Source organism: Chionomys nivalis, chromosome 18 (assembly GCF_950005125.1).
Source record: "Chionomys nivalis chromosome 18, mChiNiv1.1, whole genome shotgun sequence".
Classification (NCBI taxonomy): domain Eukaryota; kingdom Metazoa; phylum Chordata; class Mammalia; order Rodentia; family Cricetidae; genus Chionomys; species Chionomys nivalis.
The window spans coordinates 43,114,720-43,141,040 of NC_080103.1; the positions used below are offsets into that span (position 1 = coordinate 43,114,720).

The 26,321-nt window shown below is 41.5% G+C and overlaps 1 protein-coding gene across 2 annotated transcripts in view; it reads right to left on the minus strand.

Annotated features, from left to right (window-relative positions):
- The window catches only part of Tet2 (tet methylcytosine dioxygenase 2), an 85,384-nt gene extending 59,270 nt beyond the window's left edge, over positions 1-26,114 (minus strand). For both annotated transcript variants that reach the window (XM_057793240.1, XM_057793241.1), the window contains exon 1: positions 26,004-26,114. The gene's annotated coding sequence lies outside the window, so the exon portion shown is untranslated. The remainder of the gene's footprint in view (positions 1-26,003) is intronic.
- Between the last annotated feature and the right edge of the window lie 207 nt (positions 26,115-26,321).

Sequence of the window (26,321 nt, forward strand, 5' to 3'; positions counted from 1 at the left end):
CTCTCTACTTCCACCCCACCCTCCCTCCATCTCTCCACGAGGAACTACTGGTTGGGTTACAAGAAGGTTGTGGCCACTGCCTGGCACACATACTTGAGGGTCCTTCAGCTGAGTTCAGCCGCATAGAGACAGAACACTAAAGAAGGCAAAGGGGGTTTCTGCCTTCCTGTTTCCTGTTTAAAATTTAAATTAGTAAAACAATACTAAATAGTATCTGGATCTCAGCTGTTAGCCTCTGCGATGGAATACTTTGTCTCCTCCACTCTCAGATGGGCATGAGTGTGCTCAGAGAGACTTCCCTCCACAGCCTGGCGTAGGTTCGGGACTCCTAGAGGACTAGAGTTGTGTTACAACAGAGAGTTATCTGGGATTCCAGCTGGCAGACTGTCAAAGAGAACCACAAGATGCCAGTTTCCTAGGCCCCAAACAACCTCTCAGCACAAACTCTACTACTAACAAATGCAATGGAATGATACAGACTCTATAAAAGGGTAATCTTTCTGAAATTATGTAGCTCCTAGATGTATTTTGCCCTTAAGTCAAAATCTACTCTAATTTTATCCTTATTAGTTATTCAGTGTTTTAAAATAGATTTTCTGCTATATTTTTTAGAAGGTAAAACTTAAAACAATAAGTAAAAAAGCTATGATCTATTAAAGGCATTTGGATTCTTTTAGTTTTTAACATAGTGTCTACTGCATGTAGATGACAGATTCCCAGAGTCTGGACTCAATCAACCAGGCTTCAGAGTCTCAGTGGACTCAGAGAAGGCTCAATGTAAAGGCAGCTCATTTCGATAAAAGCCAACAATTCCTTGTTTAAATCATAGAAGCACACTTCCTTTCCTTCTTTCCTTTCTTTTCTTTTCCATGTATGGGAGGTATGTGTTTGTGTGTGTGTGCACATACGTACGTGCATGTGTGCATATAGCGCATGTGTGCACACGTGTGTACATACATATGTGCATGCATGCTTCTGTGTGTGAATGTACAAACGTGCATGCATGTGTGTGTGTGCACATACATATGTGCATGCGTGCGTGTGTGTGGTGTACGTGTGTGAACATCAACCTCCATTGCTCTCCATTTAGTGGGGCAGGCAGGCGTGTCTCACTGAACCAGGAGCTCTTCTCTAGCCAGTCTGACTAGCTTGCCTCTGATGCTGGGATTCCAGCCAGTTTCCAGGCATGCTTTTCTGTGGATTTTGGAATTCTCACACGTGTGCAGTAAGCATTTCATCCACTAAGTCACATCCCTAGTCAAAGCAGTCCTTTAACCGAAGAAAAAGAAATCTCTAACTCAAACCACAAATGTGCACATACATACATACAAGCTACATAAACTGCGAAGAAGCTTTCTCTTGTCTCTTTCTTTCTTTCTTTCTTTCTTTCTTTCTTTCTTTCTTTCTTTCTTTCTTTCTTTCTTTCCTTCCTTCCTTCCTTTCCTCCCTCCCTCCCTCCCTCCCCCCCCCTCATTCTCTCTCTCCTTTTCTTTCCTCTCTTTGGTTTTTGTTTCTTTTTTCTTTCTCTCTCTCCCTATCTCTCTCTCTTTCCTTTCTTCATTTCTTTCCGTTCTATGGTTATTTTTTTTGTTTCTTTTCTTTTTTTTTTAAGGCATTCTCTCATTCTATATCTCAGGCTGGACCAGAATTTACTATGTATATCAGGTTTGCCTTGATTCTCCTGCCTTAGCCTCCTGAGTTCTAGGATACCTGTCATGAGCCACCATACCTGTAGCTCAAACGTCATTCTTTTTCAATAGTTGGGGCTTTCATTGACCAAATGTCACCAAATGCTCCATGTTTATTATATTGGGTCTGGCCCTTCTTTTCCCTTTTGTGCCCCTAGTGCCCTTGATGCCTGGTCTTTGTAACCTGGCAATATCTGCTTCCTTCTTGTGGAAATGCTGTCTTTGCCTGTGGTCCTCCAGGCACTAAGTGGGGTTAGAGTAGATTGCACTGCACAGCAGGTTACTGACCTCAGCAGGGTGTGTCCAGAAATGGAACTCCCCTTACACACACACTCAGAGCTAGGGTATGACCTCAGCTCTACAGTCCTCAAAGGAAAAGATTATTCAGAATCTCAGCAACTTGGCAGCAATGGCCCTTTCCTTATTCATGCTTTAAAAAGTATTATACTGGAAACAATTGCTTTAAAGAAAAGCTATGAGAAGAAAATTAGAGATGACCTCATGGCCCTGCTCTTGTCCCTCCCAACTTATACAAAGTGTGACTCTGAAGGAAGAATTCTGCAGGAATCCGCAGGACAAACTCCAGCAAAATGAAGACAAACATGCTCCACATCAGCTGTTTCTACACAAGGCTTTAGAGACCAGAAACCTCAGACAAACCTGGACTCTTAGCTAAAAGTTAGGAGCTCTTAATGGTAGTGCTTGCACCACGCCACGAGATTATCCATGAGCCAAGCAGAATATAAGAGCTACACATAAATTCCACACGATGAGTATACTGGAGTGGTCGATTCACATGCTTGACAGGATCAGAAGAATGCTGTGAGGAAAGAGCTACAGTGGGCGTGTTTAAAAGTGTAGACGGGACACCCACATTAGAAGAAAAGGAGCAAAAAATACAGCAGAAAAGCCAGGTACGGTGGTGCAAGATCGTCATCTCAGCATAGGCAAAGCTGAAGCAAGAATGGTGTTTACCCCTTTCAAAAAAGTCAACCAGACAAAACAAAAGCATCCTGACTTTGAGTATAAACATTTCTGACACTCTGACACTTGCTGATACTTCACCTCTTTGATGGGAGTCTGGGCCAATGGCAGGTGTGTCTCAAACCTTAACTCTTTCAATCCACTAAAAATATCTTGAGGATTCTCTCTAGAATCCCATGTAAAGAGAAGGGGATGAGAAGGAAAAGGACACACAGTTTGCATTGGGTTTAATGGTTCACCTGTCATATTCTTTTTCTTCATGCAAAGAGCTCTAGGCACGATGGCTGTGGTTGTTTACATGAGAAACTCCCCCCCCACCCTTAGACACTCAGCCACCCCCCCCCCCCCAGTTTGTGGTACTATTTGGAGGATGTTTAGGAGATGCAGCCTTACTGGAGGAAGTGCGTCCCTGTGGGCTTTGAGAATTGAAAACCATTTCTGGTTCACTTTGCTCTGTGAAATGTCAGCTTCCCAATCCACCAAGCTGCTGCTTGCTTCCACGCTTCCCCCGATGGTGGACTCTCATCCTTCTGGAACCACAAGACAAAATAAACTCTTCCATACATTGCTGTTGGTCACTGCATTTGATCACAGCAACAAAAACCAACTAATACAGTGAATGTGTTAATACACTTGAACATAGGGCAATAACTCTACTGGGAAGTAATTTTCTTCAGGGGGTAGGGGCTATCAGGATAAGATTTCTCTGTGTAGCCCTGGCTAAACTCTGGAACTCACTAGGTAGACTAGGCTGGCCCCAAACTCAGAGAGCTGTCTGACATTGCCTCCCAGGCACTGGGATTAAAAGCATGTGCCAATTTTGAGCTGAAGCTCAGCTCAGGACAGCTGTACAACTCTAAGCTCAGAAGCAAACTAAGGAGAAAGGGTCCAGAAGAGCTGTTATAGGGGAAGCCTACTCACTTCCTAACTCCAGCTCTGCTTCTCTATAACCTTATGACATCCAGCTGAGCTTTTAAAGAAACAGAGGACTAGAGACGCCTATCAGTCATTCCACTGTACTATCATGGCTCTAGCCCAGCTCTAACGCAGTGTGAGCTTATGGCTTAGAGCAGTGGTCCTCAACTTCCCTAATGCTATGATGCTTTAATACACTTCCTCGTGTTGTGGTGGCCCCCAACCATAACATAATTTTTGTTGTTACTTCATAACTATAGCTTTGCGGTTGTTATGAATCAGAATGTACATATCTGTGTTCTGGATGGTCTTCGGTGACCCTGTGAAAGGGTCATTCAACTCCCAAATTGGTCATGACCCACAAGTTGAGACCCCTGGCTTAGATGCTATCCAATTTGATCCTGGTGGAACAAATACATATATCAAATAAACAGTCAGGTGTGGGGGTATATACCTGTAACCCCAGAACTCAAGAAACAGATGCAGGAGTATAGCCATATGTTCAAATCCTAGCTGAGCTAAAGGGCAAGTTATAGGCAACCCAGTATTATATAATGAGACCATGTCTCAAAGTTGAAGCAAGAGCAGGTAATATAGGAATATGATATACATTATAAGGATAGAAATATCTCAATTTAACCCCAATTACATCACACTAAAAGAAAATGATTGTTGAGACAGAGTCTTGCACATCCCAAGCGGGCCTCACACTTGCTACAGAGCCAAGGCTGATCTTAAACTCTTGACCCTCCCGTCCCTGCTTCTTGAGTGCTGGAATTACAGGTATTTCCCTCCAAGCCTAGCTTATGTAGTACAGATGCACCAAACCCAGGGTTTTTTGTTTGTTTGTTTGCACGTTGGGCACCAGGACTCCACTAGTGGAGCTACATCTCTAGCCTCTAATGACACTGGTTTTTTGTTTTTTTTTTTTTTTTTTTTTTAAACAAAGACTATTCCCTGAGCCCAAACGTGTAACCCCAGCTCACAGTCACAATGCTCATCACTAGGGACAAAGACATTTCATAACATATGCTCTATTCCTTTAGATTTGGCAATTTCAAGTCATAAAGTGCATAAAGTGCTGTAGGGGATTCCTGGGAGAAAACGAATCTATTACCAAGGTTCAACGAGACTGAATTACTGACTGCAGCATCCATAGTGGCCACACATTAAGGGTTAATAAGTAGACCACAAGTGCTTTTGATAGCTGCTTTGAATCTGTAACACAACCCTAGCTATTAAAAATAGTTGACTTTTCCAATACTTTGAGGAAAGTTTGAGGTTTGTATTAGTCCTCCCTTCGAGTTTCTTCAAGACAGATGAGAAGATGAATGTTAAACTACTAGTTGTCATAAACGGCTCATAGTCCAGCCTTCAAGTGAAGACACTCTGAGTCTTCTGCTCACTGAGGGAAGAGTTAAAGTCACCGCAGAAACAGCCCCAGCATCAAGCATCAATTATTCGAACTCTAACAAGTGGTGAGATGCGGGATTACATACGAAGGGGAATTTCCCACTCTACTACCATCCTGGAAAGCTTTGACCTGTCACCGTTTCCTTTAAAATAGCATTCCAAGGCTGGAGAGGTGGCTTGGCAATTCAGACCACGTGCTGCTCCTTGCAAAACAAGCTCATTCAGTTCCTAGCACATAAGTCGGGCAGCTGTCAACCACCTGTCATTCCAGCTCTGGTGAATCCAGTGCCTGGGGGGCTCCCTGAGCACCTGACGCGCATACTACACATCCCTGTGCTGCACGTAATTAAAAACAAAAATTAAAAAAAAAATTAAATAGTATCACTTCAAGAAACAACATTGTTGAATTTCAAGCAAGCAGGTCTTCTCAGTTCTTTCTGGTTGTTTTGAGACAGGCCCTGGCTCTGCATCCCAGGCCGCCCTCAGGCTTTCTGTAGCCCAACCTGGTTTCAAACCCTTGCCCCTCCTCAGCATCCCTACAATTCAGATCACAACCCTGCAATACACACCCAGGAAGATGTCATCAAACCTCATTTCTAACAGAAGAGCAAATGAAAGGGAGTGATAAAGACACCAAATCACACAAGAAAACTCCAGAGTTATATTTATCTGTGTTGCAAAAACAAATTTATGCATTTTGCAAACTAGAAATTTCATTTAAGATGAAATAAGAATAATTTTATCACAGTCCTGACATGGTGGTTCACACCTGTCAGCCCAGAACTTAGGAAGTGGAGGCAGAAGGAACAGGGTGTAGAAATTCAAGATTAACCCTTTGTATGTGTATGCACATACTTGGCACTCACTCACGTAAGATACAGCTCCCAAACAAAAAACAATGAAACACTTTGATTAAAATGTATTACTACTATTACTATCATTATCATTGTTTAGACAGGGTGTCACTACATAGCCCTGGCTGGCCTGGAACTTACTATATACACCAGACTGGCTTCAAACTCACACAGATCCATCTATGCCTGTATCCAAAGTGCTGGGACTAAAGGTGTATGCCGCCACACCTAACACAAGATTTTATAAAAAGCACTGAAGGCTCGGGGGTTTTAGGCCAGCATGGGTGGGCTATATACAAGATTCTGTCTCAAAGAAAAAAAGAAAAGGGGTGGTGGTGGTAAAGCACTCATGAACTTAAATAAACAATGTCTCTCTTGCCAGACACCAGTGATAAGCAAAATGTTTGACATCTGGCATGCCAAAGCATGGGTCAAAAGATGGAGGAGGGTCCCAGCGGCCATCAACAACCCCCCTATAGGCCAGGTGTTATTTTAGTTTCAGGGCAGCAGAGAGGCTCAGAAGTGGCAAGGATGAAGACACAGTGGCTGAGGCAGAGCACCGGCAGCCCCCTTGGAAGCACTTCAATGACCAGTGCACAGCCGTTCTCATGCACCTGCTGCACACGGGATCTGCTTCTTCACACGGATCTTAAGGGATAAAAAAAGACCGACGGTCGTTAAGTCTCTTTGAATCTAACATTTGCCGGGGGGGAATATGCCGCTTTTCATTTCAGTGAGAGCCAGAGAGCAAGATGAAGGGGAGGAAACCTTAGAAGAATAACCAAATATTTAAATCTAGCAAACGTTAAAAGTACTTTCAAAATTATACAGAAGGTTATATTGTCACGCTTCAATGAAAATGGAAGTGTAAGGCTAAATTTTCACATTGTGGTCAACTTGAGTGAATTTAAATGTATTTCTTTCTAAGTGAAGATGGCACATAGTACGTAGAGGAATAAACTTAGGCTGTCATAATGGTCCATACCCGTAATCTCAACACATAATTACAAATTTGAGCACAGGCTGGATACATAGTGAGACCTTGTCTGAAAAGCAAGCAAAATAAAACAAAAAGTCAAGAATTTAAGCTCATGTCTTATTTAGGGTTTGATAATCATACAAATGGATGGGAAATTCAAATGTCTAACAAACTTATGATCTTTTTAATGAAAGTAATTATTATTGTGCTATACAAAGGTGGTGTAACTATTACTACATACAAATTAAATTGTTACAAACATTTAAGAAACAGTATGAAAAAAACAAATAAAAAAATTTAAAAAAAATTGGAGTGTAATGCAGATCATAGTACATGGTCTCATTGAACTGCACTGTGAACTGAAAAAGTGGATTTATTTTATGTGTATGGTATGTGTTCCCCATGTGTGCCTGTGGAGGTCAGGAAAATGGTGTTGGATCCCTGGAATTCGTGTAGAGGTGGAGGGAGAAAGCAATTGCACAGAGCTTTCCTCTGATCTTCATGATATACACATATTCCCAACAATTATTTTTAAATGTTCTAAATCAATTTTTATTTGCTAAATCTTCCAAGTCAGATATTGAAAACTGAAGAGATGAAGAATTTCTGGTCATTGATTGTCCTTTGTTAAAAAAGTTGAAGTCACCTGGTAACTTGTGTGGTGTAAAAACCATTGTAAGAGTTGTTGTCTGCAACCATGCTACAGTGAAGGGCAGAGCAGGGCAGAGAAGCGGGGTGGATGCTCAACAATTACAGCCAACTTCATCCCAGGGCAAAGTGAGATCCACCAGGACATTCTCAGGAGGGGAGAATCCTCTTGAAGAATATTAATTTGATCAAGTGGAGCATTTGTAAACCTCATAAAGACTGATAGGCACACACATAGTTTCTCCTAAAGGAAATAACAAAAATGTGGGCAAAGGCTAAAGATTCATGGGGCTTCTGGGCGTTTGGCTATGATCAAGTGCTGAGACCATCTTAAGAAAGTGTTGCTGAGAAGCTGGGCACGGGCTGGCCTCTAATACCAACACTTGAGAAGCTGAGGCAGGAGGATTTGTACTAGTTCAATGTCAATGAAGGACACAAATCAAAACAACAAAAATGAGAAAGCAAATGGAAGAAAACTCTCCTTACTCATAGGTAAGAGTCCAGCAAACTGACTTATTCTCACTGGGAAGACTCCTGATTTTCAGGCCTCACGGCAGGCAGCCTTGCAGCAGGAGGTCAATCTTCTAGCAGCAAGCACCGATGAAGTTAGTGAGGCACTAGGTGTGTGCCAGGTCAGGGTGCACAAGTCACCTCCTCTCATTGCCATGGATGAAGTCATGTGTTATAGGGAATGCAGGTCAGAGGTGGCGTAAATCACCCACGAGTCACAGCTGTCGACAGATAACTTTCTATTACAAGAACTCACTTTCAAATGAAGAGGAGGAATGAGGCAAGGAGAAAAGTAAAGGCCAAAGAGGGTGTTTTCATCTTAACTACGAACTGTGCAATTAGCAGCTATGCTAATTTGCTTTGTAGCCATTGTACCGGGGGCACTGAAGAAGGTAACTGAAGAAAGTCCATGATCTTTGGTAGACCCTTGCTATCACTGCTTTTAATAAAATATCAGTACTAATTATTCATCATGAACAATACCATGACTCAATTAAGAAGGCCATTAGGTTACTTGCATTAGCCACAGTTGGGGATGAGGGTCTAGTGAGGTTAGGGAGAGATGTTACCCATTTTTGTGTTTGGGAGGTGCCTGGATTCATAATCATGTATTTGACATTAATTTGAGACTTCCCAGGTACTTCTACATTTTTCTTTCTTGGATTCCCATTTTCCATTATGAGCTTTGGAGCTGTTCTGCAGCTCTCCCATGGTCTGTTCCCACTTGCTATCCCCAGTCCTTTTTCTTTTTCTGTTTTAGTTTTTGAATTTTCCATTCTCATATCTTTAAGATCAGATGTGTCCAGCTTCCTAATAAGACCATGGAAGGCATTTTTTCATCGCTCCTGTTGCAGCATGCTTGCCCTCTGACAGGTCTCTGGTTCTCCCTGAAAATGTCTATCTGTATGTTGACAATACCCACCTGGTGTTCTCACATCTGTCCACTGTTTGTCATATTAATCATCATTAGAAAAAAACATTCTGGGGCCAGTGAGATGATTCAGCTGGTACAAGGCACTTCCCATTGAAACTGACACCAGGGTTTACCCCTAGACTTGTGGTGAAAGGAGAACTGACTCACACAGCCTGACACATGACCTCCAGGGCATGTGCGTGCACACTCACACACAATGATTAAACACAAACGTAATAAAAGTCTTCATCCTCACATCAGTACTGTATTTGATTCTGTTTTGAATACTGGCTTCTTCAAGTTTTATGATATACCCTGTATTTTGTGTTGAATCACACACACACACACACACACACACAAATATTCTCCGTAAAAAGAACTGCTCTCAACAGGACTTTGATAATGCTCAACACAGACATTTTCAGAAATGTCTGCTGCAACAGGGGAGCGAGGTTCTGCCCTCCTCTGAGTTAGTCCTTTCGTGGACCTGTACCTTGCACTGTGAACCTCGCCGGTGTTGTTCACGGTTACCTCCTCTGCTGGGTGAGATTGGTTGTCTTGAGTGATCTGCAGTTGGGTAGCTCTTTTCTCCAGGTTAAGGTTACATTAGAATCTGATAAAATTATAGATTTTATATATATTAAAGGTGGTGACACCTTTAATCCCAGCACTGGGCAGGGTGGAAGGGCTGCATCATTGTGAGTTCAAGCCCAGTCCAGGACTACACAGTGGCACCTAGCCTCAAAAAGAAAAAAAAAAATCCAGATATTTAGGCTTTGTTAAATAGTTTCTTGAAGTCAGGCCTTGAAAGTCTAGTGAAATTCTCTGGCATATTTCAAAATGACCTTTTACCTCTCCCGTAGTGATGTACCACACTATTCACTTGGAGAGGCCGGGAGAGCTGGTGGTACAGGAGGCACGAAGGGGGTCTCCCACCAACTGGATGATCTAAGAGTCTGCATTCCTTAGCAACACTAAGCCTCCAGCAAGTCAATAACTGCCCAATTCTGACAATAGTTCCAGACAAGCTCCACTTCTCTGTATCTGCCTGCCTCTCCTGAGTACTGGGGCTATGGTGTCCTCTGATCTCCTTTCCACAGAACTAAGAACTGTTGGTTTTCATCTTACTCAATGTTTTACTTGTCATTGGGGTGGAGTAGTGACTTCTCCATTTCCTACACGACAGACTGCAAGCAGGCAGTCTTAGTCATTTTTAAAAACTATAAAACCAAAACACCAACCCCTCCCCTTATTATATGTAACTACAAATTATTATATGTAACTACAAATAATCATAGGTATATATAAAGTCAAGTTTTTACTGATTTTAGATTATTTTTATCTTTTTAAAATTATTTTCTCTTCCTCTCCCTAAAACTATAGTCTCATGAAATTGCCCTGGTTGACTAGAATTTTCTGTATAGACCAGGCTGGCCTGGAACTCACAGAGATCTACCCGCTCTGCCTTTGTAGTACTGATATTATCACACATGGCAAAAAAAGTATTTTGAATGGTGTTAAAAAATGGCACACACCTTTAGTCTCACCACTTGGGAGGCAGAAGCAGGTGGATCTCTCTGTGTTTGAGCCCAGACTGGTCTACACAGTGAGTTCCAGGACAGCCAGGGCCATGTAGACAAAAATATGTCACACAAAATCAAACAAAACAGTATTCTGTGGCACTTTAAGGGATGTTTCAGCAATTATGAGCACTGGTTCTTATTCCTGAGTTTAATTCCCAGCACCTATATGACTACTTACAACTGTCTGTAACTCCATTTCTAAGAGATCCAATCTCTCTTCTGGCCTCTGCTAGCCCCAGGCAGACATGTGTTGCACCCATATACATGCAGGAAAATACTCATACACGTGAGATAAAGTAATAATAAATAAGAAGAAAATATCTAAAACAAAATAAAAGGATTTTTAGATTTATTAATTTTATTTAATACATATGAGTGTTTTATCTGCATTTATGTCTATGAACCATGTGTGTGCCTACTACCCTTGGAGGCCAGAAAAATATATCTGACCGACTGGAACTGGTGTTATAGATGGTTGTAAGCTTCCATGTGCCATGTGGGTTCTGGGAACTGAACCCAGGTCCGACGGAAAAGCAAATGTGTGTTTAACAGTCTCCAGAACCAGTGACTCAATGACTGCCTCACTGGAGACAGGGGTCACACTATGTATTTCTGGCTATCCTGCAACTCACTATGTAGATCAGGCTGACCTAAAACTCAGATATACACCTGTCTCTGCCTCCCAAGTGCTAGGATTAAAGGTGTGCACCACCACATCCAGTAAGGACTGCTTGCTAATGACAAGGACAAGCTAGCTGAAAGATACATATCTTGTCTATGAGTGGATGCCAAGAGATACCAGAGACTGCCATCTCTCCTAGCCCCAAAATTAGCAGCCACAGCCTTGGAAGGCAGGAATCAACTGGGGATCTCAGCAGTGTTTATTTTGCAAGAGACCTGACCTCCCCTCTGCTTACGTAAAACTCAAGTGTGATGTTGTGAATCAGATGTATATTTTGAAGCCATTGCTAAGACCTTTTAAACATATGATGTAATATTGTAACATTCTAAGGACATCTTAAAAGAATACAATTGCCATTGTGAAGAGTACTTAGATACAAATGTTTTCTTTGCTCCAGCCCCTCCTGGGAAATTGTGTTGTACTGCATCTATCTGTAAACCCAATCTCACGTGCATGAGCTGCATGGATACTTTTGAAATCAGTGTACAGTGTGAAGACTTTAACAAACAGGATGATTCAACTCGGGGGTAGGGGGTGGGGTGTTAATGCACAATTAGTAGAAATTACAGGAAGATAAGAAAAATAGGTAGGTAAAGAAAGTGATAACAGAAGAAAAATTTCTTGAAATGAGTGAAAGTTCCTGTTTTAAGATTATATAGAGCCGGGGTAATCCCAACATTTGTGGAGAGGCACAGGAAGGCAAATCTCTGTAAACTACATAGTGAGACCCTGCCTGGAAAAGCAACAAGAAGACTGTACATGATCAAAGCGTAAAGAATATTTTAAGTTAGACCTAAATACATTGTAGTGAGATTCTGGAGTTAAAGAGTTAAGTTTCGTAAGATGCAGTTGGATGTTTAAAATGTTGACATCAGAGATTGCATAAGCAATACCAGATGGTTAGTAGTCTACCCGTGTCTCCTAAATTTGCAGTGAAAATGGTTCCAAACTTCCAGGTGTGGTAGTGCATGTCTGCAGTCCCTATTTGGCAGTCTAAGGCAGGAGGATCTCAAATTTGAGAGCAGCCTGCACTACACAGTAAGACTCTGTCTCTAAAAAATAAAATTTTAACTTACTCCAAATGAGTTTTTTTTTTGCAGGGAAATGCAAAGCACTGTCAACAGCCTATGCATTCCCAGGATCTCTTGAGCTCCAACAAGACTTAGAGGTATAGACTAGTGTAAAAAAGTGAATACGAGAGTTAGCTGTGAGTGAACCCAAGGAGGACAATGCTGAACAGAAACTGCGTGTGTTACGAGAGAGGATGAGACCTATGAAAATGCACTTCATATCCAAAGCTTCTGACCCCGTGAGTGCCAGCACTCCAATGCGTAGACCCCCACACAGATACACACTCATGAATAGAGACAATTATTTCAAAAAGAACAAAAAAGGCAACTAGAATTTCCAAGAAAAGAAATGAACGTTAATAGGAAAATCTGAGAAGTTTAAGGAATTTAAAGAACATAAGAAAACAAAATTTACTTAAATTGAGCTTAACACATTACACCCGAAGCAAGCCGAATTCTGTGTCAGGATTTCTCTTTCCTGCTGTGCGCATTTACCACACTGTGCCCTGAGTTCTGGACATCACAACCATGGCACTAAGTGATGTACTATTTTCAGATCGTAATGAGAAACAAAACACAAGAAAACTAGCTATAAATGCATACTACAATATCAGTTTTCCTTTTGTGTTTCTTGGGTCAAACTGAAACAAGTCTTGCTTACGCTTGCAGGTGTATGAGATATATCCTCTGCCCTGAAAATATAGAAGTTATAAATTTACAATAAGGAAAAATAGCTTAGAAAACAGAAAATTGGGGGCTGGTGACATACTTTCCCTTACACGTTATGTAAACAAATATAGAAACTTTTATGGAAGAAGGCAGGGAAGAAAAAAAAACGGATATGAGAAATACTGAGTTTCACATCTTACGTACTGGGGCGGGGTCAGGGAGGTCAATATGGCATTGTTTAATTTTAAAAATTAAATGTTCTATGACAAGGAAGAAGAATAAAAGTCACACTTTTTTTTCCAAGATGGCTTTTTCTGCTTAATTCTGGCTGTCCTGGAACTTGCTCTGTAGACCAGGCTGACCTCGAATTCACAGAGATCCTCCTGCCTTTGCCTCTCCAAGTGGCTAGGATTAAAGGCATGTGCTACTACCATCCGGCAAAAACATACTTCTACACTTGAAATTGAGAGAGTATCAGAGGTTCAAAGTCCCACTCCAATCTCCAGCAAGTTTTAGGGTAGCCTGGGCCACATAACAAACAACAACAATAACAAACCCGGATGCTTGGTGTGTTGGTACATACCCTTAATCCTAGCACCCGAAGGACAGAGGACAGAGGCTGGCCTCAAATCCTCCATCAAATGACCTTGACTTCCTTGTAAATCTTCCTGACTACCTACCAAGTGCTGGAAAACAGGTGTGAGTCACCACCCACCCCACACACTCCTTAGTGATACTGGTTTTCACGCTATGCATGCTATCATTTAATATTTCTAAAGACAAGCTTATTTCCATGTAACCAATAAGCATAGTAGATGTCACTCACAAACAGGTAACAGCAGGAGCTAGTGTATCTGATTGCAACAGTCCAAGGGTGGAAATGGTTCTTCATCTCTTCAGATGCCACTGTGTGCCACACTGTGCATTCTTTGTCAGGTTGAATACTGAGAACGTTATGTCAAGTTCAGTTCTAAGGACCACTCAGGCAATAGAGGAATCACCCTTCTAGGTAATGATTGGAAAACAGCCCAGGAAAGCCCATGGATGCCTCGTCTATGAATCTCAATTGCTATCCAGTAACTAAGCAAGGATTCAAACACAGATTCTTGCCCACTCCACAGAAGCAAAGAGGAAGGTCATTTTCTTCCTGATACAGATGAATGTTTCACACACACTTGAAGAGTAAAACAACATCCATTTGACCACTGAAACTTTACAAAGTAAAGTGTGGGCCGGTTCACTTGTTATCCCATCAGCTCCTGTCAGCAGCATTATTAGAATGTTAAGCTGTTCCCATCCCGCAGATGGTGAAGCAGGTCTAGAAAGCATGAAGCAGCCCGACAAAGGGATATGTGCCTGGGGACAAGGGAAGCTAGGACTTGAGATTTTTCCTATGGCATGAGATAACTTAAATGTGAAATCTGAGAAAATAGAAATCACCAGAATAGAAAACGGTTAACATGGCTTGCATTTGAATTAAATATTGCCTCTGATGCAACTTCAGGGAAGAGACATTCTTCCCCTTTCTCAGATCAATGCGACCAACAGCTTAGTGTCTCTAAAGCCTTCCCTATCTGATCACAGTGCGCAGTGCTGTATATGATATGAACTATATTGTTCCGAATCTAATACATGATTTAAAATTGGACTGAGGTGGTTAAAGTCCTAGAGGCAATTATATAAGTGCTTGGAAAGACATTGAATGCACACAGTTGCACATGAACTATGAAGCTGTATTTAGAACATAGGATGGGGCTCAGAGGTAAAGTGCTAGCCCTACACCTACAAAACAGTCACATCAAAGGCAAGGAAAAGCAAATCCCAAACAAACCCATGGAATTAAACCTTTAGTTTAGAAGAATTATTAAAAGTGCAAAGAAAGGAAGAAAGAGTTTTTGACAATTTTTTACAAGCAGGAATCAGTTTACAGACAATCTTGAGTTCTCATAGCGTGTGACTGTGTTTATTATTCAATGAAAACTATTAGTGTCGTTATTTCTGCATGTTTGCCTCTCACCCGGCTAAGCGCTTTCCTGTGTTCAACACTTGCTGGCATCCAGTTGAATACACACAAGCACTTCGTTATTAAACTGCATGCAAAATTATCTCTCACTTTGCTCTCTCTCCTGTCATGAATGTAGCAGATGATTTAGGCTGGTACGGTGGCCCATGCCTGTTATTCCAGCATGATGGAAGGTGAGGCAGGGGAACTGCCACAAGTTTGAGGCCAGCCTAATGTGTCAGATAAGAAGGGGTTTTCTCATTGTATTCATCCCACTGCTAAGCAATGCTTCCCTGTACAAATGCATTCAGTACTTCTGGGAAATATCCAGGCATACACTAGGAGCTGCTTATGTCAAACAGCAAGCAAAAAGAATGGGTGAGAAATACTTTTCAAACAAGAGAAAATGCAACCCTAACTCCACTACTGCAGACAATAGTGAACTTTGCCAACTTACCTATTAAAGAGTTAACTGGCTCTAGGACTACCTCCCCTCCAGTGTTTGCATGCAAAAATCCTTGTCAGAGACAAAAGTTCCCACTATTTTTCAAGTTTTTCCAAAGATTTCCTTTCATGTGGTAAATCTATTCTAAAAGGAACAAAAAGGTGAGGCTCCTTCAGGAATCTACCTTATTTCTCTTCCAGCCAAGTTTACTACACACGCAGGGCTTTCTTATTCTGTCCCAGTATTCCAAAAGATTGTTAAATAAATGTTTGTGAGGTGCAGCCATACCCCCATCATTAATGCTAGTCTTCAGAATTCTGGAACAGTCTATGAACATTAAATCCATGTGTGTTTGACCACATGGGATGGAGTGAGAAAAACCCAGAGCTGTCTGGATCCAGGCATCACTCTTAACACCACAGGCCTTCGCGCGCGCGCGTGTGTGTGTGTGTGTGTGTGTTCCCACATAGTGAGTTCTAGGACAACCTGAGCTACATTGTGAAATGGTGTCTCAAAAAGCAAGCAGTCATTCAAACCAGCTCATTTTCTACCTGCTGCATCTAAGCTGTTAACACAACTTCCACTTTCAGAGGATGTGACAGCAGGGAAACCAGGGATGGATAAAATATAAACACAACTGGCAACTTGCTCCTAATTTACATAGCAGAACCAGCCTGCCTACAACTATAACAACCAAACACACACAAGAGCAGACATTTAGATTCACGGTGTTTTGTTTAACTCGAGACTCTATGGATATTACAAATGTACATCCGCAGAAATCAACTAGGGAAAGGAGGAACTAAGTACTCAGTGAAAGCTTAATTCCTGTTGTGTTAACCCCTGGGCAAGGAGGATGCTGGGATGTGGCAGTCATAAGGGTGGATTTCAGATCCGGGTGCCGGGGTGGGAAATATCAACTTTCTCTGGCCATACTTCCTACTTTGAGGAGTTAGATCACGGATTCACTTCTCAAGATCTCAAGTTGAATATAAACTTTTTCTAAATGAATTTTTTCTTTTCTTTTTTTTTTAAAACTGAAAATAATTTTTTTCCATACAATATATTCTGATTACGATTTCCCTCTCCTCAGCTCCTCTCAGAAACTTATTTGTTTTTTATCATTGTTGATTATCATTTTAGAGGTATTTGGAAGAGTGGATCAAACTTTCATGCACTGGGAACTGTAAATGACAGAACCAAAGCATTGTCTAGCAAAACAAACAAACAAAAAGGCTAGCATGACCTGCTCACTCTGGCAAGCGACCAGAGACAAAAAAATGATTAACCTAACCCTGTTCACAGGCTGGGCCTGGCTCTGCTTAAGTAGACTTTGCATTGGGCAGGCCTTAGGGAAACAACTTGATCTAGGGGTTATGACCAGGTCAGATCTAGACAGGGAATTTGTGATTATTAATTAATTATTATTAATTAAGGGAGTGGGTACCTGGCTCCAGATCCAGGGTTGCCAAAGTGTTTGCAAATAGAGCTACCCAGAGCGCCAGGCAGCCGGGTTGCTGTGGGAAAGAACACTTGAATGTTTCAGTTGCGCACAGAAACTTTGTCAGCCCTAAAAACATGCATGTGAATGACAAGGAATCTCTCTAACAAGGATTTGGTTTATCTTTACTCTTTCCTGTATGTTTAAATTCACTTCCAAATGAAATATAGTGGGGTCGAAGAGATGGCTCAGCGGTGAAGAGGATTGGGGTTCAACCCTGCATCCACATGTCACCTCACGATTATCTGTAATTCAAGTTCTAGCAGGTCTGACACCCTCTTTGGCACCAGGCTTGCACATGGTGCACATATATTCATGCAGGATAAACCCTTAAAACATAAAATAAAAACAAATCTTAAATTTTAATTTTGGTTGTGAGCCTAACTTAATGGCCATTTCTCTAGTTCAAGTCTTAAATTTTAAAAATGGTATGTCCTATATCTCTTAACACTAGAAATGTATGCCCTTGGTAGGATGATCTGAAATTTTATGTGGGAAAAAATCTAATGCACATATTATTTTCACTTGAAAAAAGAATGGTTTAAAAAGAGAAAGAGATGACTTTGAGTTGCAGAAAGTTTAGTTCCCAAAGCTAAGGATCAGTTTTCAGTAGTAATCAAACCCAAGCCACTGATTGATAAGGGTCATCACCTATCACACCATTGGTAAGGGGAGTCATACACAGAAATGTTTACTGGCTTTGTTTTCTGCAAGTGTTTCCCCATGAATTAGAGATTTCTAAATTAAATAGTCTTCCTTGAATGTCAACCTAAACATAATGTAATGTCACAAGACAAAACTAACCATTTAGGGGACGAGCAGAATTTGGGCTGGAAGCTGTCTCAGTGGTTAAGGGTCTTTCTTGTTGCTGTCAAAGATCTGGGTTTGATTCCCAGCAACCACATGGAGGCTTACTGTCTCCTCGGTGCACAGATGTGGACACATAAAATAATAAAAAGAAATCTTTAGAAAATAAACTTAAAAGACAAGCAGAACCTTTTTCCTAGGATAGATATCTGTCTAAGCTTTTACTAAAAGAAAAAATTATGTGTTAAGTATTTTTTAAGTTGAGGGATGTTTTCTTCCCTCATATCTGAAAGGCGTTTTTTCCCTCATGATGTTTTTTCCTTTCATCAATTTTTTTTTAAATAAATGAGTCGTGTGCATGTTTTTTAATAGTTTATTTTATTTGCACTGGTGTTTTGCATGCATGTATGTGCGAGGGTGTCATATCATGGAGTTACAGCCAGTTGTAAACAGTCATGTGGGTGCTGGGAATTGAGCCTAGGTCCTCTGGAAGAGCAATCAGTGCTCTTAACTTTTGAGCCATCTCTCCAACCATCCTTTCATGAATTTTAAAATAGGAATATAAGTGACTTAACATTCACTTTAAGAACATTGCCTGAACATGACAGTGGATTGGCCACTTTATTTGCAGAAATGGTTTCTCGTTCTAACGTATGCAATAAAGCAAACAAAAGGCCAACATCCTGTACTAGTTACAGGTCAGTGAAAAGGGAGCCTTTTTAATGCAAAAGTCATGAAAGGCACAAGGAATTTGAGGTCATGCTCCAGCCAATATGAAGATTCTGAAACTTCAGGGACTTTGTGCAACACTGGAGACATGCAGAAAGAACAGACGGATGAAAAGCAAATGGGCAGGAGCAGGCCAGTGTGCAGAAGACAGAGTGCATCTGTGGTGGGAATGGGCCGGAGCAGGCCAGTGTGCTGAGGACAGAACCCAGCTGTGGCTGGCATCACTGTCTACCTTAGAGGACTAAGGTCTTGTTCTAACGGATGACCTAATTACAGACAGGGAAGAAAGAAAGAAGAGTAACTCAGATATCATTTCAAACCCCCTGCTTTTCATTATCATTAGTTAAGTCACCGTTTTTGCTTTGTTTTGTTTTTTAAGACAAAACACAAATTTCTGGAGAAAAATACTAAAATTAAAAAAAACTATTTGAGAGTTCCATGGATGGTTTCCATCAAAGTGTAGTATTTTGCAATGAAAGCAGGTGCTTTGATAAAGCATATTTTAGCAATGCCCAGGAAGTCATGACAATGAGAATTCCTGTGGCTGAGGTACCCACAGAACAAACTGTGGTACCCCAGGACAGTCAACAGTAGCACAATCCAATGCACTGCCTGGATGTACCGTCACCTGCGCTTGGCCACAGCAGTGTTCTCTGGAAAGACTAGTACATCAGCAAAAAATCAGGGTGCATTGTTTTCTTTTGAATAGGTATTTTTTTTCACAGAAATGATTTATAAAAGTTTAAAATATCAACAACAGGGACTGAAGAAATGGCTCATCAGTTAAGAACCTTTGCTTCTCTTGTAGAAGACCTAGGTTCAGTACACAGCACCCACATGGTGCCTCCCAATTGTCTGGTACTCTAGTTCTAGGAGATCTGATACCCTCTTCTGACCTCCACAGACATCAGACACACATGGTCCTCAGACATACATGCAGGCAAAACACTCATACACATAAAATTTATCTTTTTGAAAAATCAACAACAGATGTAGTCAATCTGACAATCAGAGTTCAAGGTGAAATAGGGCATATTGGTACATGCTTATGATCCTAACACTTGGGCAGCTGAGGCAGGAACTTTTCTTTCAAGGCTAACATAATTAGACACTGTCTCAAGGTGGGGGAAGAGAGAGGAATGCCAAGGCCATCTTGTGCTACATCAAGTTTTAGGTCAACCTGGGCTACACAGTAAGATAAAAAACAACAAATCAAAAATATTCCTACTTTGCATTGGAGAAAAATAAATTTTTGGAAGTTCATAAAAGTAAAAATAGAGTACTAAAAAGTGGTGAATAGCTAAAAACTAAAATGATTGAACTATAAATATCTACTGTCAGTAAATTGATTCTCAAAGTCCTAAGAGAAACCGGGAGCTGGGTGCAGTGGCAATGCCTTGATTGTGCTCTAGCATCTGAGAGGCAGAGGCAGGTGGATCTCTCTGAGTCTGAAGCCAGCATGGTCTACATGGTGAGATCCTGTCTTGAAAAAAAAAATCAGTCTTTAAAAACTGACTATGGTCTCTAATGTCCTTCTGTTTTCAGATAGATAAGACACAAAAATTGTTGAGTAATTTGTTACTAAAATATTCAATATAGAAATTTCATTTGGCATCTCACTATACATTCAGCATCCATCTGTTTAAACACTGATGGCCATGTTTACAGACAGTCCTTTCACTATTTCTTAGGTTCCATCTCCTTAACTAACTACAAAAGGCTATATAACTGGATGTATTTTGCTAAACTATAGCAGTACAACACATGCACAATGCAGCAGCATGCTTAGCTTCTCTGGACTCAGGATTATGTGATAAAATGACATAGAACTAAGTATACACAGGGATGAATGAGGTAAACCAAACTGGAGAAAGCCAAGTAAGACAGGCAGACAAGCAGACATGCATTGCAGCTCACATCTGTAACCAAATCACACAGAAGGTTGACGTAGAAGAGAACCAAGTTCTAGACCATCCTGAACTACTTAGTAGGACCCTGTCTCAAAAACAAACAAACAAACAAAAGACAGACTTGGATGTGATAGATTATGCCTGCAATCACAGCACTGCATAGGCTAAGGCAGGGGGATCGCCATGAGTTTGATGCCAGGTTGGGGTACGGCCCATGGCTCGATCTGGAAATCACAACAAAGCCCAAACAAGCAAACCACTATCTCTCAGTGGGAAAACGGTTACTTTGCTTGTTTGAGACCCTGAGTTTGACCCTCAAGACACATACACACACACACCCCACAATACAAGCTAGAGCTGAATCAAAACTGGCTTCCTATACAAAAGTTGTGCAAAATGTTACCACCAGAGGAGACCAGGGGGTGTGCACAGGCTCTGTCTACATTATTTCATACAACTACATAGATTGATTCCACAACTATTTCAATAAAAGTTTCAATTAAAATATGTAATTCCAGTATAAATGTAATAAAAGCCACTAGATCCCATGCTGAAGATGGGTGACTTTGGCAGGAGCCATTACCATTTCCTGTAGAAATGACACTGAGGAACAATAGCATCACTAGCAACCACCATGCCCATCACCAAGGCCTCTTACATTATTTTTTTATTGTGCTTTGACTACAGGTGACACATGTTCTAGTTTTTTTAAAAAAATGTTTTTACTAGCTTCTCCTAGTGAATAAAAATACAGAAGTCAGCAAGTTCTCAACAGACAAAAAGAAATCTAATTTAAAAGAAACATTTGCAGTATTTTTGGTACAACAACAAATTTATGCCCTAAATTATCCCTCAAAAATGCTTCAGCCCAGTTTATTTATCTCTAATTTTAATTCTCAGACTATTTAGAGTGTGATTTCACATCAGTTTTGAGCAACAATCTTTAGTGAGCACAAAGCGCCATGTTCTATGTTTTTAGGCATGATACGGCACGGTGTAACCTCAGCAATCAGAGACAGAGTCAAGAGTACTGCAGCAAGTCTGGGCCAGCCTGGAGTTACACAGTAATCACCAGGCCATTCAAGGCTCCATAGCAAGACCTGTCTCAAAGCAGAGCCTAAGGGATGGTCCAGAAGTTAAGAGCACTGTTCTTCCAGGACCTGGACACAGTTCCCAGCATTGACTTAGTGGATTAAGGACCTTCTGTAACTCCAGTTCCAAGGGATTTGCTGATGCCCTCTTCTGGCCCCCTTCTGGCACTGCAGGGACATAGTGCAATATATGTAGACAAATACATATAAAAAATAAACAAAATAAAGTTGTGCACCACCATGTCCAGCTTAAGATTTACTTATTTTTATATGTGTGTGTCCAAGTGTCTGCAGAGGTTGAAGTAGGGTGTTGGAATCCTTGGATCTGTAGTTAAAGGCGTTTGTAAGCCACCCAACATGGGGAGTAAGATTCAAACTCCAGTCTTCATGATTGAGCAAAGAGTTCTCAACTGCTGAGCTATCTTTCCAACCCCTTAAATACCTTTTACAGGAAAAAGGAGAAAGTCAGAAGTGAGAATTCACTACATTGGAAAGGACAATTTAGACTGAATTTTTTTTTTCTTTTCTTAAGCCTGGAATTTTCTGGAATGTCCATTCTATAGTCAGGATATGGTTGGGAATGAGCAAGTGTCCAGTGCACACATTTCTTCCTGCTTGTGGTCATCGTGATACACATGCTCTGATTGTACTTCCTCCCCTGCTAGCTCCCTACATATGCCAACAGATGTACTGCATAGCCTCATTCAACAATGTCACCACATTCACTGGGTTTTGGCAGTAAAGTGTAATAGAAACCAGAGCACTAGACCCATGGAAATACTGTGTGTTTGGCAACAGACACTGTGGTTGTGTTCTTTAGCACAGTTTCCAGGATAACCACCAGCTCTGCTTGGCAACTGGACTCTCCCACAACGAAGGCTCCAACTGTAAAGTTGGCTTAGGAAACATTTCCTGCTGCTGAGTTTGGTACTGTTGCTGCCCTCAGGAATCACTAGTCAGTGGTGGCATAATCCTCAAAAAAGTATGTTTTTAATGAATCAATTCTATCCCATTCAAGAAAACAATTATATCGTGTCTTCTAGCACTAAGCTATATAAGATTATGAAATTTGGGGATGGAGAGATGGCTCAGTAGTCAAGAACACTCACTGTTCTTGGCAGAGGATCTGGGTTCCAAACAGCACCCACATAGCAGCTCATAACTACCTAACCCCAGAAGCAGGGAATTCGATATCCTTTTCTGGTGCCCAAAAGAACCAATCCTGCACACAGGGCACATGCATACATGCAAGCAAACACTCATAACCCCAAAACAGCAATTGCTAAAATTGAAAAGTTAGAAGCAATTATAGCATAGATATCAGATCTAATATAAAACACCAGATATCCTAAAATACCAACATTTCATATCAAATATTATCATCTCTTTTTTGAGATGTTTCATTCTATACCCTAAACTGGTTCAAGATTTTTAGCTATCTTCCTGTTTCAGCCTGCCAAGTGCTAAGATTACAGACTTGACACACCATACTCAGCTCAAACATTTTCTAAGACACTTTATTTGATGATTTCATAAAAGTTGACTAATTTGCTTAGGTAATGATGGAAAATAGACTTTCTTTCAGATGTGTCTATGATTCATGAGAAGGGTTTCCAAATGAAGCCGGCAAACAAGAAAATAGAGGCACTTGGCTTACAGCAGGGTCTGGATGGAGCTCAGAGTAATTGATAGGGAATTTCTAGCTTCAACAAGTGAAACCAAGATGAAACACACATACAGCAGCCAATCAGGGCGTAGAAGTCATCATAAGAAGCCCAAAGCAGGTGTGTACACTTGCTCTGGAAGTGATGGCGGTGCCAGTATGCAGGGCCATATGTTGCCACCTGGAAACCATACCATCCCCCGGTTCCTGGCACAGACCGAAACAACAATAAATCTATTGAAAGCCTTAAAACTATTTGACAAAGAAGTGAATTTAAACACAGCGAAGTCTCATTCCAAGTTATTCATTAGTTCTATACACAAATAGACAAAACAATGTATTTTGTAAAAGCTACCAATCTTCTTGTTGTTTAATTTTTTTTTCTAAAGTGAAATCAACTAAGACAACTGGCTCTTAAGACCTTTTAGAATACCTAGGTGGTACCACACATAATGTATGAAAGGTTATTGGAGACTCTTCATCCTGTGTTTGCTTGAATAGTTTCTCTAGGAAATGAGAAAGTGTTATTTTTATACAGTGTTCAATAATATACAGATTTTCACTTTTAAAATAATAATTAAGCAACTCTTTTCAGATGAAACCAAGATGCACAAAATAACAAGATTCTAAATTTCATGACAGGAAAGAGTAAGCCTCTATGATAACAACAAAAAAGTAAGCCAACTAAAATATTTTTTATTTATTAGGATGGCAAATACTCTTAAGTAGTTTGAGGACACAAAAGATCACAAATCTGAAAACTTGCCCCCAAAGAACTCACAACACACTAGTCTACTAGTCAAACAAATTACTCTTTTGGAATTCTAGATTGCTGGCATAATTAATTAACCATAGTTTTCTCAACCAACAATAAGACAAAAAACAAAAAAACAAAAAACCCTGTGTTTTCTTTATTACTTTAGGGCAAATCAGAACCAATAAAGTGTTTCTGTTCGGAGATGAGTAATATCTCTTCCTTCTGGTCATGTGGATAAGCCCCTAGGAGCAAGCTTAAAGCAAGCTTAACCATGTTACTGAAAACCAAAACAGAAAGACTTGTGAAGTGAATTACTCGGGGTGAGCAGGTTTGGAGATTTGATTGGTGCAGAGAAATGCCTTTCCCTCTCCCTTGCAGTTAAATCTACCCCCCCATCTTAAGTTTAACCCCCATCCTTTAGAAACACTCTACTGTCTAATAACATTTTTAAAAATTAATATTTGTGTTGTAATTTGTACTGTATTCAAAATGCATTATGACACACACAGAGAAACAGATGAATTTAACTCCCCTTCAGTATTTCAACTTACCATTAAAATGCAAATGCAATGATTTCATTAGCCAGGCAACAATACCCACAGACTTAAATCAAACCAATATATTTTCCCTGTGAATCCCAACTTTCCCTAACATACAATCTTATTCTTATGTGTATTTCTGTGTATGAATTTTGTCATTATAATCCTTAATTAGAGCAAAAGTACTATGTGTGAGTTGTGATTGTTTTGTAAGTCCACGGAAGTATTCTGCTCCCCCTGATAGGCAAACACCAACCAAAACATTTCCCTAAATTTTAAGCAAACAACTTGGGAAAAACCAAACCAAACCCCAAACCAACCGATTTCAATTCCAAATAATTAAACGAGAGAAAGAAAAATCTCTCAAAGCACTCAAAAGTCTATCATGAAGGCATTAACCCCCGAGTAGCACGTCTTTTTAACTCGACCTTCCCAGGAGTCTGCCCAGGCCACACTTGGTCTGGCCATAGTAGAAAACTCTCCATAGAAACCCCATTAGCTTTCTAACCGTAAGCAAGCAGTTCTGGTGGAGAGAATCAGGATGTGAGTGAGGCGTGTGGGGAGGGGAGGTGGTGAAAGACCGAGAGAAAAGAGCGAGGGCCAGAGTTAAGAAAATTTGGGATGGACTGTTAGAGATCCTCGCAGGGATTGGGTTTCATTTCTTTGGGCGCCCCTGACCTTGCCTTCTCCAACTCGGAAAGCTTCTCCCGCCCCCTCCCTCGGCCTGCGCCTGCCTTTGTGTGTGCCTGTCACTTACGGGGAACAGAACGAAGCTGATTCGGGGGCAGCACAAAGCCAACACACAGATTTGCACAGATTCTCTTACACACATTTCCTAAACTGGGAGGTACAGCCCACGCAGGGTTTGTGAACCTTGAGAAAAGTGGGTTCTGGTCTTCTTTGGGGGCGCGGAGAAACTATTCTTTCCTCTCTCACTCAGCGCCACTAACAAAACGCGCGGACTCAAGAGGGGGAAAAAAAGAAAGGAAAAGAAAAAGAAAAAGAAAAAGAAAAAAGAACAAAACACGTAGTGGATCCCGAATCCACTCATGGTGACATTTGTCTAGTGTAGTCGTCCACGAGGGGACAAACGTGCTGGAAACCGGAGACACAAACCCAGAAGAGGACCCAAACACTACCGGAGAGAAAAGAGTCAAAAACACCGGGTCAGTGTTCTTTCCGTGGTGTCTGAGGGTAAACGAGGGACTCGACTGGCTTATACTAAGGTCAGGGGGGACGAGGATCAAAAAGAAAAGTGGTGATCCCCAAAGAGGAGTTCTTTCAAAAAGGTAGCCCCAAGAAAATACTCACTTTCCTGAGACTCAAAGGCCGGCGGCTGGTGGGAGGTTCAAAGGTAAGTTTTCTGGGTAAGGAGTGGGGCACACATTAGTAGGAAGAAGGGACCCCAGAAGTGCAGGTTGCAGGAGGGAGGGGGGGTGCTAAATTAAAACTATATTTGTCAGCCATGTTGAAGAAGCTCCAGTAATTTGTGAGGCTTCCCTCTTCCCTCTTGGTATTTGTGGGTGACATGACAGTCCCCGCAAGGCCGAGAGAAAGCGAGGAAGGTTGGAAAGGGACAGTTCCGCGGCCGAAAAGAGCAAGGAGAGAAAGAGAGCGAGAGAGAGACAGGCGCGGCCAGCAGCGCTCTGACCTGGTTCTGGTCCCTCAGCCTCGCAGTCCGCCGCCGTCGCAGCCGGGTCTCCTTTCTAACAAATCCTACAGGGCAGCCATCTTGCTTCCTTCTGCTCCTCTACGAAAGCAGCCTCGCCTCCGCATCAATATTCATAAGGCAGTTTGACGTCTGTTCTCCCGGCTCGCCGGGGCCGGCTCTCGGGCAGCCGCCGAGGGGGCGGACGTGACTGGCATGCGAGCGGCGCGGGCGCGGGCTGTGCGCTCGCTCGCTCGTTCGCGGGGGCGGGCGCGGCGGGGTCCCGGCTGTGCGCTCGCTCGTTCGCGGGGACGCGGCACC